This window comes from Notothenia rossii, assembly GCF_949606895.1.
Source record: "Notothenia rossii genome assembly, chromosome: 5".
Classification (NCBI taxonomy): Eukaryota; Metazoa; Chordata; class Actinopteri; order Perciformes; family Nototheniidae; genus Notothenia; species Notothenia rossii.
This window is the reverse complement of record NC_136903.1, coordinates 63899250-63915249: the sequence shown is the minus strand read 5'-3', so window position 1 is coordinate 63915249 and position 16000 is coordinate 63899250. Positions and strand designations below refer to the sequence as shown.

Genomic DNA, 16000 nt, shown 5'->3' with positions numbered 1-16000 from the left:
CTCAGGTGTAACTAAAGTCTGCCTTAAGGGTTGTTTATATTTCACATCATTAATCAGAATCTGCAAAGTAACTCAAATAAATGTAGTGGAGTAAACATACCAGGTTAACCTCTGAATTGTAGTGGAGTAGAATTACAAAGTAACAATGAGCTGTCATGTTGGTATATATTAATGCTGCCCATTATGGATACAAGCGATTTTCACCCATTTAGTACTTACATGTTTTAAATTTGTACACACCAATGTGTTTCCTATCGCCTAAACCTCCAGGGCTGTACACAGTTTAATACTGTCAACTTCTAATTTTGGGAAAAACAAAAACGTCTTTTAAAACTACAATTCCCTGTAGAGACGTGCCATAGAGAACATGTTGCGAAACACAATAGATAGCCAGCATGTGTAGTTCTGGGGGGGCGTTCAAGTCCAGTTTTGAATAGTCTGCCGTGGTTTCATTCCATTTCAAAGAGCTTGACGCTCGGTGTAACCTTGGCGCACTGCCACTCCAACATCCAAATCCCAGAGCTTGAAGATTAATCACGGGGTTTGTCAAAGGGACTGTAGTCCCAAACGATAGCTGGGGATTATGGGTAGTGTAGTGTCTTCGGCCATCCTAAACTGAATTTTGCATTAACAACACCACATCTGGCGTTACAGAGATCTTCTGTTACTGTCCTTTCTTCTTAGAGGAAGTACAGAAACACGTTACTCTGGATTTGTTTTAATGTTTGAGGTGCAATAAACGACACAGCAGCTTTTTGGCATGTTAAAACTATTGTTTTGTGCCTCGCTCATGAGAGTAGCAGCTGGCGAAATGACAGCCTCGCCTACTGATTTCAAATGTGTGCTCTAAAATGATATTTATAAATGACTATTATCATTATTATAAGCAAGACAATAAATGGAAAAGATATGTCGAAAATAAACGTATTTGAGATACGTTCATAACGAACGTAACGTGGGAGAAAATAAATTTCTCGCTAAACGTAATTGAGAATGCAGTTTAGTTCTGTGGGAACGTCATTTTTAGGTGACAGGGTTGAACAATGGTACAATTACTGTTACTAAAATAATACGATCTATAAGAGAGGAAGAAAGCGGAGTTAATGATAGAAGCATCAATTAGCGGTTGGTTCCTAAAATAAAGCAGATTAATCACGCTGGCGTGTGGCTCTTCTGAAACATTTTTGCACACCTTCAATTGCATGTCTACACTGATTCAAATTATTACTGAGTTAAAATATCTGAGTGATTGTGATATGTGCAGTTAAACCTACAGCAACCTTTTCTATCCATATTATATTAAAAAAAAAGGGTAAATAATGGTCTGACGTGTATTCATATATATCTGTCGATAGTGTCTTTACTATACATTATATTTTTCTTCAATCTTTATTATATTACATTTTTAAACTGCTGTTAATATTTATAATACCAAGCCCACAGGGAGAGTGTCAGCCGTTAAATACCGTTCACTCTGTAGATACTGTAGCATCTGTCATATTTATATACTTATACATTACACTGCTAATTTTGCACTTTCTGGTTAGATGCAAATCGAATTTAGTTGTCTTAGTGTCTATTTACAATAAAGTGAATCTAATGTAATCTCTAAAAATTGTAACAACCACCGCTGCACCATTGAAATAATTCTAACCAGCTGCCTCTCGGTGTGGCAGCTGCTCTGTAGCTGACAGGAAGGCCCTGCAGCTGGTTGTAAAAATGGTGCAACACATAATTGGCGTCCCACTCCCTGCCAGCGCTGACCTCCAGCTCACACAGTGTCTGCAGCCTGCCCACAGCATCATCTAAGACCCTCGCATCCCAACCACAGACTGTTTGCCCTCATCCCATCACGGAGACGGTACAGGAGCCTTAGAGCCCGCACCAGCAGGCTCAGGAACAGCTTTTTCCACCAACACCATACACCTCCTGAAATCTCACATTCAGAACTAGCCCACCACCACACTCCACACTCCCCTTTGAATGTCATGGGGCTCAAACCCACAATCAGGGACATTTCAGTCCTTGTGACTCATTTATAATGTATTTTTATATTATAAATTAATATTTATAACATCTGTATCTACTATTTATTTCATCTGTATTTCACTATATATGTATAAAACCTGCACCCTAATAATAATAATAATAATAATAATAATAATAATAATACATTTGATTTGTAAAGCACCTTTAATTGCTAAAAGCAATCCCAAGGTGCTACAGGAGGCATTAAAAAAACAAACAAAAGGCTTTTTTTAAAAGAAAGGTTTTTAGGCCTTTCTTAAAGGCGTCAGTGGTCTGTGGAGTCCTCAGGTGGTCTGGGAGGGAATTCCACAGGTGAGGAGCAGATGCACAGAAAGCCCGATCCCCCATTGTGCGGAGTTTGGTCCTCGGGGGGCGAAGCAGATGCTTTGTTGTGGAACGGAGGTTGCGTGTGGAGGGTTGTGATGTGAGTAGTTCCTTCAGGTATGGCGGAGCGTTCCCGTGGATGCACTGATGGGTCAGTAGCGCAATCTTGAATTTGATCCTGAATGAGACAGGAAGCCTGTGTAGGGAATGAAGTATCAACATCGGGCCATTCATGCAACAAAGTTGCTGCCGGAGCCTGAGAAACTCCACTGGCGGTCATACGATGGCTTAAGATGCCCTCACAAATGGCCCGATGTTGTTACGATCAGAGCCGAATTTGAACATTTCCTTAATCGTGTCTCCATCGGGTGTCAATTTCGGGACAGTGTGACAGGGGCTTTAAGGATGTTGATGGGAACAACGACGACGACGACGACGACGACGACAGTGACGAAGCATGTGGGATAGGGTCTGTCTTTATATAGCTACGTGTCATCAGCGTAGCAGTGGAATGATATTCCATGCTGGCTGATGACACGGCCAAGGGGCAGAGTGTACAGGGTGAACAGAGTGGGTCTGAGGACCGACCCTTGAGGGACACCACAGGTGACAGGGTGTGTCTGGGACCTCACACCTCCCAAGGAGACATACTCTGTTCCAAGGAGACATACCACTCTGTTCTTCCAGACAGGTAGGACTGGAACCAGCTCAGGGCGGAGTCAGAGAGTCCGATGGTGTATTGGAGGCGCTGAAGGAGGATGTTCTGGTTGACTGTGTTGAATGCTAAGTCAGATCCAGGACGATGAGGAGAGATGGGGAACCAGGTTCAGCCGCCATTAACAGGTTGTTTGTGACCCTGACCAGAGCTGTTTCAGCGCTGTGGGCGGAATGGAAACCGGACTGGAATTTCTCAAAGAGGCCGTTTAGTTGGACATGGTCCTGAAGCCGGGTGGCAACAACTTTTTCCAGCAACTTGGCAAGAAATGGGAGGTTGGAGATGGGCCTCTAGTTGGCCAGGACATCTGGGTCTAAGGTGGGTTTTTTGAGAAGGGGTCTTATGACGGCAGTTTTAAGAGCTAATGGAACATGACCTGCCTTGAGGGAGCTGTTGATGACATTGTGATAATGGGACTTATAGCCGAGATGTTTGATTTGACAAGGGCTGTGGGTAGAGGGTCTAGTGTGCAGGTGGAGGGTTTCATCTTGCAGATGATGTCTTCAAACACTTGCTGAGAGATCCCTGTGAAGAAGCAGAGCGGTTGGAAAATCCCATGCTGTGGGTTAACAGTAGGGACAGACAGCGCAAGGGGTGGAGAGAAGAGAGCGAATAGTGGCAACTTTTGTCCTGAAGGAAGTAACAGTTATACAAGTTATTGCACTGCTCTTCTGTAGTGTCAATGTGTGAGGGAGTTTGTGGCTTGAGGAGATTATCAATAGTGGAGAAAAGCTGCTTTGATTTTCCAGGATTTTTACTGATGATGTCAGAGTAGAACTGTGACCATGCTTTTTTGAGTGACTTTGAATAGGTTTTTTCATGAACCTGATAGGCTAATCTGTGAACAGTGAGTCCAGATCGGGCAAGACGCCGCTCGAGTATACGCCCAGCTGCCTTCATGCTACGTAGCTCTGAAGTGAACCAGGGGCTGAGCGGGAGAAGCTGACTGTTCGTGTTTTCAGTGGGGCGTGGAGACTCAGGGTTTTATTGTAGAATTCCACAGATTCACTGACTGCTGTGAAATTTGCAGGGGGGGGGGATTTGCTGCAGGTTCAAAGTCATGATGTCTGTGTCGATGTGTTTCAGATTTCTGAAATGGATTTGACGTTTAGTCTTGATGTGGTGGCTATATTTGAAAACTCTTAAAATAACTACTGAAAACTACTCTTTGCACTTTCTGGTTGGATCCAAACAGCATGTTGTTGTACAATGACGATAAAGTTGAATCCAAATCTAAATCTAAAGAGGTCTATGTGGGTTATAGGTTCTCAAACATTTATTATAATACACACATTTTGAGTCTGAAAATCTTAAACCAATTTTGTTATACTCCAACAAAGACGTCATTGCAAATCTCTAAATCCCAGCTGCACTATCATATTCGACATTTACACAGTAAATGCAGGCCACCCTACCAGCCCATAATTTGATATTTTGACAGGACAGAATAAGGGTCTCAATATATTATGAATTTTCTATTTCAATTTTCCCATCAGCTTCCCCTCCTCAGATTCCTGTTTGAGTTTAAAAAATGGGCACACTGAGAAGAAATCCATTCGATCCGTGCCCACGGTGGGCTGCTTTCAGGGGGCCCTAAACCTATATTTATTCTTTCCTCATAATTTTATCGCTCGTCTCAGTCCTTTGTGCGACAGCAGAGATGAGTGTCAAAATCTCAAAGAGCTAAGACCTCAGTGAAAGGTACTGAGAACTGCTTTTGGAAATGTTCAAGTGTGACAATGGAAAGATGGACTAAACTAAATGAAATTCAAAAACATCATGTGTTTCTGAGGTGCTTTCACTCAACATAAAAAAATACTGTTTATTCATATTTAAAAACACAAGAGTATACATATAATGATACAATTATAATAACATATTTTATAAAAACAGTAATAATCGGCCAACAAGATGCCCAACCATGTCCTGAAAACGGCTGAGTTGACCGCAGTGCAGAATCGCTGTATAGTTTAAATCTCCTAACAATGTTGTCCATTTTAGACAGAGGCTTATTATATTTACAGCCCTTAATAACATTCATTTTCTGGGCTCAATGTGTGTCTTGGCAGTTTTCGTTGTAATCGCTAAATTCACCTCATTTCCCCTTGTTTATAATATTATCACAGTTCCAAGCAAACGAGTGCTTTTGTTTTGAAATCACTGCCGTGAGTTTCGCCCCGCCTCTCGCTCCACTGACCAATAGACCATTTAGTAAGGTAAAAAACTAAAAAGCCTCTCAGACGCTCTTCCGTTTACTTTTTTAATAAAGAAAAACAAATTTTCCGTAGATACACGGATTCATCTCCCTCCATCTTGTTGACTTGAATCCGAAGTTCTGAACATGAGCCCGCCCCGCTCAACCTTCTGATCCAATCACAGCGCGAGAATGACCTGCCTTCCGTTTCAACCATACTCCTTCCGTTTCCACTATACTTTCTCTCACACATACATGCATTCTTCTCTTGCATACATATATTGTCTTCAGACATGCATATATTATTTATCATATTAAATGTAAACATTAAATGAATGTGCATGAGACCAACATGTATAAATATGAGCGTTAAAATATATGAATATGAGAGCGACATGTATATATATGTGAGTGAAAAATGTATAAATATGTGAGTGACAATGTATGAATGTGTGCTTTGAAATATGATAATATGAGAGCAAAATGTATGAATGGGTGAGTATATACAGTTGCAAGAAAAACCCTTTGGAATTACCTGGATTTCTGCATAAGTTGGTCATAAAATGTGTTCTGATCTGCACGTTTGAAGTTTGCAAAAGAGCACCTGGATGTGCAAAATATTCTGTGGACAGATGAAACCAAAGTTGAGTGTTTTGGAAGGAACACACAACGCTATGTGTGGAGAAAAAAAGGCAGAGCACACCAACATCAAAACCTCATCCCAACTGTGAAGTATGGTGGAGGGAGCATCATGGTTTGGGGCTGCTTTGCTGCCTCAGGGCCTGGACAGATTGCCATCATCGACGGAAAAATGAATTCTCAAGTTTATCAAGACATTTTGCTGGAGAACTTAAGGTCATCTGTCCACCAATTGAAGCTCAACAGAAGATGGGTGATGAAACATGACAACGACCCAAAGCACAGAAGTAAATCAACAACAGAATGGCTTCAACAGAAGAAACTACGCCTACTGGAGATGCCCAGTCAGAGTCCTGACCTCAACCCAATTGAGATGCTGAGGCATGACCTCAAGAGAGCGATTCACACCAGACATCCCAAGAATATTGCTGAACTGAAACAGTTTTGTAAAGAGGAATGGTCCAAAATTCCTCCTGACCTTTGTGCAGGTCTGAAATGCAACTACAGTATAGGAAACGTTTGGTTGAGGTTATTGCTGCCAAAGGAGGGTCAACCAGTTATTAAATCCAAGGGTTCACATACTTTTTCCACCCTGCACTGTGAATGTTTACATGGTGTGTTCAATAAAAACATAAAAACATATAATTGTTTGTGTGGTTTTAGCTTAAGCAGACTGTGTTTGTCTGTTGTTGTGACTTAGATGAAGATCAGAACACATTTTATGACCAATTTATGCAGAAATCCAGGTAGTTCCAAAGGGTTCACATACTTTTTCTTGCAACTGTATGTGTGTCAGAGTGAAAATGTATGTATGTAAAAGGAGAATGTATGTGCGTGAGAGGACCAGTATGAATTACGGCCTGTACGGCCCCTCATAGTATCGCATCGTGTGACTTTTTAAGTCAGGTATAAATTCTAAAGCAGTATGTTTGCAAGTATTTTTTGGACACATTGTGAAACACAGTAGTTTAACAGAGGTTTTGTCTTCCAAGGCTTTAATCCATGTTGTGTACTACAATTATATTCCACATATCATAAACAGAGCCTCTGTTTGGATAAATTGTCATCATTATTCTTCATGTCAATATGTTGTTGTGAAAGTCTGAAAGAAAAGAGCAACTCATCTGCGTTGTGTTTTTTGGGGACTTGATACTGTGAGAGATCTCTTCTGGTGAGCTATGCATCAAAACAGCTTTAAGGGAGTCAACATCATTACATATTTTTGACAGAGAGCACACAGGGGATAGACTGCGGGCGCTAATACTTGAAGAAAATGTATCACAAACAAATAAATGTTAAGAGAAGATCGCAAATAGGCTATAAATGACAGACAGGTCATGTCTATGTATTTCCCTGTAGTTACAAAACGATCCTACCCTCACTTCGGGGAGGGCTACAAATAAATCCAGTCAAATTCTTACTCTGGAATAACATTACAAACCAGGGAGTCATTATCGCTCTTATTACCCTGTCTGGCTCTTTTAAGTTGACCTTTTTCAAGTTACAGATGCCCTTGGGTAAGTCTCTTGAGAAATGATTTAAATTAAATTAAAAAACACATAACCTCCTTCAGTGAATGAATTGATTCATTTACAGAGAGAAAGATAACATAGGTTTTGTCAAACTTGCTCATAAAACCTAGGAGCAACGAAACTATTTTTAGGGTGATCTCTGAAAGGAGACTTATCACGCAAGGTGATATTGAGAAAAAAAGGTAGAGACAAAGAGGTTTTTTCATGTTTTGGTACAATCAGCTGCTCGTCTCTAGGGAGGCGAAGCTGTTTCTCCTCCGTCGCCTCCTCAGTCAACCACGCTCAAAAGGAGGGACCTTGGTGGGGAGCAGAGCGCAGAAAGTGATGAAGACCTCCTTAGCAAGGGGGAGGGAAGGGAATGAGGTAGAGTGCACTACAAGGGATGAAGCCTACACTTCACAGCATACAGATAACGACAGAGACATCAGGGGAGGCACTGTGTTCAAAATCAGACGTGCACGTCTCAGGATGAAGGAAGGAAAGCTACCCAAGAAAACAATAAAGGGCTGCATCGTGAAAGACATCACAAGGTTATTCTAAAGTGATGGTTTAAAGACTTCTGGAAGTATTTCAAGGTGTATACTTCTGTGTTTTAGTAAGGTGCTTTGAGAAAAAAAAAAATGCTGATTTGCCGAAAGTTTCTTCTTGTGAGAACAGTGTCTCCATGTCACTGACAGTTCTACAACTTTCTGTTTATGCATTACAACAACCTCAACTTGACCATTATCCTTTTATGAATAATTTACATCAACTGATATTTACTTTTTTATAATGCTGATACTTTTTTTAGCATTGATGTGTGCTTATTTAAATTGTTTTAAGACATTGTTTGGATGAGAGTGCCTTTATTCCAGATGAAGCTTTGAAAGGGGGAGACAAAGGAAGTGCCAAATCATTCTACAAGCCGGAGTGGAACCTGTGTTCTTGGCAGTGTTCTTTTTTTTTAACTTGTTCTCTTTTGATTCTGGCCTTTTGTCTGAAATGTCCCCCCTGTTGGACAAACAAAGGATTTCTGATTCTCACTTCTGACTCCAATTATTTCATTTTCTGCTCCGGCAGATGTATAGTAGAGAAATACTGCAAAGCACAAAGGATCGCTGCCTGTTGTCCTCCACTGTGTGCATGCTGCTGTGCCATGACTAGGATTATGTATCTGGGGAGGGGCATTCTTCAATGATTGATGCATGGCAGGATCTGCTGAGTTTTGCGCGGTATAATAAACAGCCCTTGGTGTCACACAGAGCAAAATGTTATTTGTTCGTTTAGCAGCCCGCTATACTCACTACAGCACTAATTGGTGCTCTTTAACAATAGTGCCATATGGTGGTGAGGCAGCGGGGTGTACTCAGGACATGTCTACATTTAAAATCAGAAGCCAAACTTTTGATGTGCCTCCCGGGTATGAAGCTATTAGATGGGTGTTCTCTGGAGAGGAAAATACATATGTACATTATACTTAGCGATTTACTTGGCTGTTAGCATTAGCACAACATTTTTAGGGCTTCAATGGAGCATAAAAAGGACATTATGAATCTTAGTAAAAAACAAAAAAACAAGAAAAACATAGGTTACCCTAAATGCTTTAATTGTGTAAAAATGATATGTACATGTGGTACTGACTTGTGATGATAGTCTCCAAAGGACTGCTCCTACAGTATTACTTTATATCAATTCATGATTTTTGAATTACTGATTCATTGTCAAATTTGCATCAGTATAATGGTGTATAAATAAGATCTACTTAAAAACAAATGAGCAAGTTCTCAGTCCTCACAAAGGAGCTTTATATTAATTATTTGGGTAACAAAAAGCAGACAATCCTGATTTATGAGTGTGAAACATTACTTTAACATGTTCAGTCCTTATTGTTTGCTATAAATTAATATATACTTTGTTTCTTATCTCTTGACAGTAAAAACTAAGTTATGTAATACATATAATTAGACCTGAATAACACTTGTATGTGCTTCTGCCTTCTGTCTAATGTTATCTCAGCCAGATGTTTTAAACTCTATGGTCAAATAATTGTACATGCATTTATAAGATACTATTACACCTGAATGAATAGTCTGCTTTATGTTGCAGACTGTAGTCGGGGAGCACATTATACCACTCTACAACACCACAGCTAAAATAGTAGCTAGCTGCATCCCGCTATTATCCCACTGTGTTAACATTTAGCTTTGTTGTTATTCAATCACATAGAATACAACTGTGTTCCCAGTTCTCACTTCCTCTACCAGCTCTTTGGCATCTATAGCTATATTTACAGTACATTGCTTTAGATACAAATAATTTCTTGCAGAATTCTTACTGTTTCGAGTTTGTATCTTCATGGTTGATTTTAAGTGAGTAAGTCACTTTTGATAAAAGTGTCAAATGAAATGTCATGTAATGTACAAGGTTACAGTTTTTGTCGCAAACAGGGTTGACAAATACACTGACAAAACAAGGACCATTTGAGTTTCACACAAGCTGCACATGAAAAAACTTATTTCACTCAGTACATGTAATGCTAAAGTTAGGATTAGCTACATTAGGGGAAGATACAGCTTAAAAGACTGATCGCATGATGTGGCTATAAACTTCAGCTTACATGTAATGATTGCTGAATTACTGATTTGTTGTCACATTTATCTCAGTATAACTTTTAATAAATTATATCTCATTAAAAACAAATGTCCTTAAGTCTCTTGAGGCCAACATTTAGCTATAGCTGAAGCTAACATTTAGCTGTTTTGGCTTCTGCCTTGATAGATTAGCTTAGCCTATGCTACATTTGTAGGCATTTTCCTTTAGTAGCCACGGAAATTGGCTATTTTAAAACCATGCTTCAATTAGTTTAACTATGCATTTTACATGTTCTATCACTACACTTCTAGCTATGAACGCAAAAACTGCATACATTCACTTTAACAAGCACTGTCTTCTAGCTCTAGTTAAAGATGTGGAAGATTCCTGAACTGTCTTTCTGTCTGCCTCTTACACACAGTCTACATTTTCCAATGAAAACCACTAAGAAGAACTGCGTGCGTCACTGAAAAGAAAATAATAAATATTGTTTGAGTCCTAGAGAATTAATCTTTTCCCGCACTGGGAATTGGAAAAATGGATCATATTATAATAGCATGGTGTTACATATGCCTGGAGTCAATTGATTTATAGTTTATTAGGACATCAACTATAACTTTTTGTCGTGAAGATTATAATTTCCTTTAATGGCATATTTCCATGGTAGGCAATTTTTTTTAAGGGTGTGTACAGAAAATGCAGATTGTCGCTGAAAAACTGCATCTAAGGCCAGAATATTGCATCATGAAGCCTTTTAGTGGAAAGATTATGAGCAGACGATATGATGCAACTTTCAGATGTTTGTTTTTTGTTTGCTGTGTGAAATCTCTAGTTAGAAAGAAAGGCTTACTCATGAAGCTACCGCGCAATCGACTGCTCCACTGGTAAACTGAATGAGGCGCTGAATGAACTAAAGGGTGAAAATGGCTTGTTAATGCATCATCAAATGAGATGGCAGCAAAAACTGTTGCAAGTTCATGCCACTACGTAGGAGATGGCCGCAATGTATTTGATAAAGGTTTAAAATTCTGTTTCGAAAGATCCAAAACTTTGAGCAGGATCAAAACAGAACTTTGAGAGCATTGATGGAAGGGACAAAAAAATCTGAGAGAAATTCTTTGGCATAGTGATGTGCCGACTATCAGTTTAAATGTTGGGTAGGAAAAATTCTTGAGGAAGCCCATGGGTTGTTTATTTTAGCCTCAATTATCACCCCAGGGCTTAGCTCAAAGATATATATTTAATAATTCATCTACTTTTTGAATTAATTTCATTCCTTTTTTTCCCCCTTCAATGGGATCACAGCCAATACGTTGCTCTAGTCAGTAACTGAATGGTGGTAGTAGTGAAGGAGCAGGCAGGGGTCACAATACAATCAAATACAAAATCCTCCCTATCTCAGAGGCATGTGCTCTTCATTTGAAATAACATACAAAAAAAGATTATTCTCCATGTGGACAACAGTGGTTGCACGATATCAAAAAATAGACGGAATGCTTTCCACCTTAAATCTTTCTGCACAAAGTTGGTTGAACAGGTTGAGATGCTGATAGCACTCTATAGGACATTAAGTGTGTTGAGCAGGAAGGTGACACACGGGCTAAATTAGAGAGTAATGGAGAATCATGTCAAGGACTCTTGAACAATCCCCTATGGTGACCCGAGGCGTGCTAAAAGACGACATGGCGAACACTTCAGAATACGACTCATGAGTCTGATGAAATTGGCATCCTTCCTGGGAGCTGGAAATTAGGCCACTGTGTTTGTGTCGCTTTCTGTGTCTTTGCTGGACAAGATGTTCGACTCCCTTCACAGACAAGTACAGGACCCAGAGTAAAGAGCCCCTCCCTGGCAATCAGTGGTGGATAGTACATTTACTCAAGTACAGCACATAAGTATAATTTTAAGGTACTTGTAATTGAGTATTTTCATTTTATGTTGCCTTATACTTCTACAATTTAGAAGAAAATACTGTAATTGTTACTCCAGTAACTTTATTTGACAGTTTTAGGTATTAGTTGTTTTACAGTTTTAGGGTATTAGCTTTTATTTGCTGATACCCGTAAACAAATGTCATCAGTAACATCATCTGAGTATCAAAATGTAAAAGTATGTTACTTTCCTTTTGGATTAATTTATTCTTAAATGCAATGCAAATAAATAAATACAAGAGTAAATGTAACAGTAATATGTATATTTATTTTGTAATGTAAATATAAGAGATTACAGTTTGTTTTATATCCCTTTGCATAATCCAGTTACATGTAATCTGTTACTCCCAAAACCTGCATATCATTATAGGTTAGTACATGCAATATACTGAATAATATTGGGTTCTGAAATCGGCTCATTACTCATTATTAATTAATTATTACATATTTTACTATAATTTGATGAGAATACTTTTTTGCTTTTACTTAATTCAATTTTGAATGCAGGACTTATGTTTACAATTTAGAATTGTTACTTACTTAAAGTCTGAGAACTTCTTCCACCACTGCCAGCAATCCATCAAACCAATAAGCCTTTGCACACACACAAGTAAACAAACTTGCATGCATATGTGCACATTCTCAATTCCTACTACTACGCCAAACTGCTGTGTCTGCAGGCGTTGCTGTCTTTGGGCTTGGCTCGTACGCCACTAATCCCACCCATTTATAAACGAGAGCCTAAATATACACAGCGCTTAATTAAAGTCGGGCATCTATTATTGAAGCGAATCCTAGTTTTATGGGATGAGAAGGTAATTAGTCCCTCAACACCATAGCGCTCATCTCTGTTTCCAGGGGTTATAAATACCAGCCATGCAGCCTCATGAAGGGTATCCCTTAAATTACATCCTCACGCTTTACAAAAGGTTAGAAGAAAGGATTTCAGGAGTTACGTGACATGATGTTTAAACACACGGGCTATTAAGATGTTCTTCATCCAGCGGAAGGAGTCACAAGCCAACGGTCATCTGATACAGACAACAACACAACAACCTTAGGAGGCTTGGACACTACGCCCAGACCAAACCACGAGCTGGCTTGCCAAGGTCAGGCTCCACCGGGGAGACAAATAACATTTCCTTGTAATCTTTGGAATGTCGCATAGGAATCACTTTGGGTAATAACAAATAATGACCCGATCTCTGCCATTGGGGAAAGAGGTATTGATTTCTTTCACCCACCATAGCCGGATATTATGACCTTAGCTTTACGGGGATGGATATGTCAGTCTTTGCAAAATGAAATACCTATTCTATATGATTGGTGGTGACGGGTCAATAGTCTTATCCCTGAAGTGTTGAAATAACAATATACTGATATTATAGTGTAATAATATCATTATGTGTGCTTTAAAGTTCAGTACCTCTTACAAAACCATCACACAAATTACATGTTCAACAAAACTTGACTTTTCAAACGTAAACTGAGAGAGGCCAAGATTCTTTGGTTTCAAATTGCTTTTAATAATTTGCCTAATTTGTTTAAGTCCTCATAATATACTCAATATGTGTTCATTATTGTATTTCGATAATACTGGCATTGACATAACATTTGCTTTGATTGCAGCCGAAAGATTAATACAATTTTAGGATGATGGATGAAAAGATGGATGGATAGATGGATGGATGGATAAGGAGAAGGATGGATGGAAGGACTATCAAAGTGTTTAGCAAACTTGCATATCAATCCAAGTTTGGTGGTAGCACACTCCAGATGCAATTATGGTATTACTTTTTCACTATGAACCTTTTCATAAAAAAATAATAGTTCAATTGTTTTTTTGTCTCTTTTCCGAAGGGCAACCATAGGAGATTACATTGTTGAAGAATTCCATGGAATATTGTTACACAGTTGGAGGTTTTAGAAGATTTCCTCTACCGTGCATCAGAGTTGCTCTAAGCAGTCTTGTTGTGTTTGAAATGTTGTGTGCGAAAATACATTTTAGTGAACTTGACCATGTCATTGCATGAGTATTTTTTCTTCTGTTACACTGCCTCAAGGCAATGAATATAAAAAACCTTTTGCTTTCACATTTTCAAGTTAAACCTGGGTTAAAGAACATCTCTATCATCTAAAACCAACAACTCATCTTTCCTATACATGATGTTTTAAGTACTAATTTTGCCATCATTTTTCAAGTTTTGTTTTTTTGTGTTCTTTAAATGTCCATTACCCGAGCCCTCTCCAATGAAATCATAAAAGCGAGGCAGGTGATGATAAGAAGGTCAAACTCTATTAAATTGTCAATTGTGGGTACTTCAATCTTGTTGAATGTATTCTATCCAGACTGAGACTGAAAAAGGATTTGACAGTAAATTCAATAGCCTAATAAGGAGTCTGTCCATCATTTTATTTCTGCATTTTCTCTCACTGAACCTCTCATCCATAAACTGTCAATTTAGATTTTTATTTTGAACTTTGATGAAAAACAAAGTGCTTCATCATGAATTATGATACAGTAATGCTAATTACAATTACAAGCCCTGTAGAAATTCAAGCAGGTTACATTGATCTGACCCAGAACACAATAAGGTGCCCTAGCTATGGGTACATTTTCAATCCTATTATGTTTCTCATTATCAAGATAAAAGCTTTTTGTGAGTAATTGTCGAGGGGATACGGTGCATTACAAAAAGGAATGAGAAAACAGAAATACTCCCAATTATTTGAAAATTGCAAGCTTTTACATTTTAAGAATAGGTTACGGGTTAGAGTTAGGGTTAAGTATACTTTGTGCTTTGCCGCTCACACCAGAAATCAGTACTTTATTATTATTTGTTGCATTAGATAAGACTTGGAGTATTACAGTCTTTATAGAATGGCAGGACCGTTGCCCGGGTGGGGGGTTCCTCATGCCCTCAGGCTTAATAAAGTCAACATGCTCATGCAGTGTTTGAAGAATAGCAAAGGCTTTAGAAACTTTCCAGAGAGTGAAGAAGGGCAGACTAGAAGGTATCAAGAGTTCAGGGTTTAGCCTTTTAAAACTTGATGATTGAATTCCTTGGCAGGGGATTCATTAAAATGATAATTCTTATTTATGAAGCCCTTTAAAAAATTAAAATACTCTCCGTGTAGCGCTTCCTATTAATTAACTTTTTTTTCTTTCTTTCTCTTTGCCACTTTTTTCTTTACTTCCCACTGAACTTGACACACTAATAGGTTATGAATAATTCTGTTTCAGCTTAGACGGCAATTAGCCACCATGCCAGAGGGCATTCTTCTATCTCTTGTGGAGTGGTGATTTAAGACCCAGCTGAGTAAGGGTGCACCAACTATCCCGCGACTACATCACTCACTGCACCCCACCCAACGCTGAAACAAGAAACAGTTAACTGGGTAAATCCCCGACCATTGATAAAGTCTTTAGCTGACGAGTGTGTGGGGATCAGTCAAACAGAGCCATGGGATTGGTCATCAAATAAAACAGAACACCGGGTCAAGAGCTTACTTAGAGCTCTTAGTCGGAAGGAGAGAAAAAAAGAAACATGAACACAACAGGCAGCTCTCAGAGGCACGGAATGTGATAATGGAGTAATATCGTCATACGGAGCCCCTCTCTGGTGTCCCACTGAAAAATTTCACCACTGCTAATTAGCCGTAGGACCACATGGAGAACAGCATGTCTTTGCTGCTGGAATTGATACATCAGACGCAAGTGAACAGCTGTCGTTAGGGGGAATATAATACAATAATTACAGCACAGACTGTACAATAGCCTGCAGGCGCGAAACATCATCTATTGATTGGATGAGATAAAATTGATAATGGTAATAGAGGTTTTATTTGGCAGTGGCAATAAGGTTGGAAGAAAGCAAACTGCATCATTATTAAATCTGTGTGATTGACATGGAGAAAGGACCCACAGATGGATGGATAGATGCAGAAATAATGTGCAATATAAAGTGTTTTGTCTTAAATTGTTAATACTGGGAAAGCAGGAAAGCAAACCTCCCTCGGTTTTACCGATTATTTGATACATTGATCTCATAAAACATTTGATTTT

General features: G+C 39.0%; 1 protein-coding gene across 5 annotated transcripts in view; it reads right to left on the bottom strand.

The window, feature by feature from the left end:
• igsf21a (immunoglobin superfamily, member 21a) overlaps positions 1-16000 on the bottom strand; it is a 286476-nt gene that overhangs the window by 103283 nt on the left and 167193 nt on the right. The window lies entirely within an intron of this gene.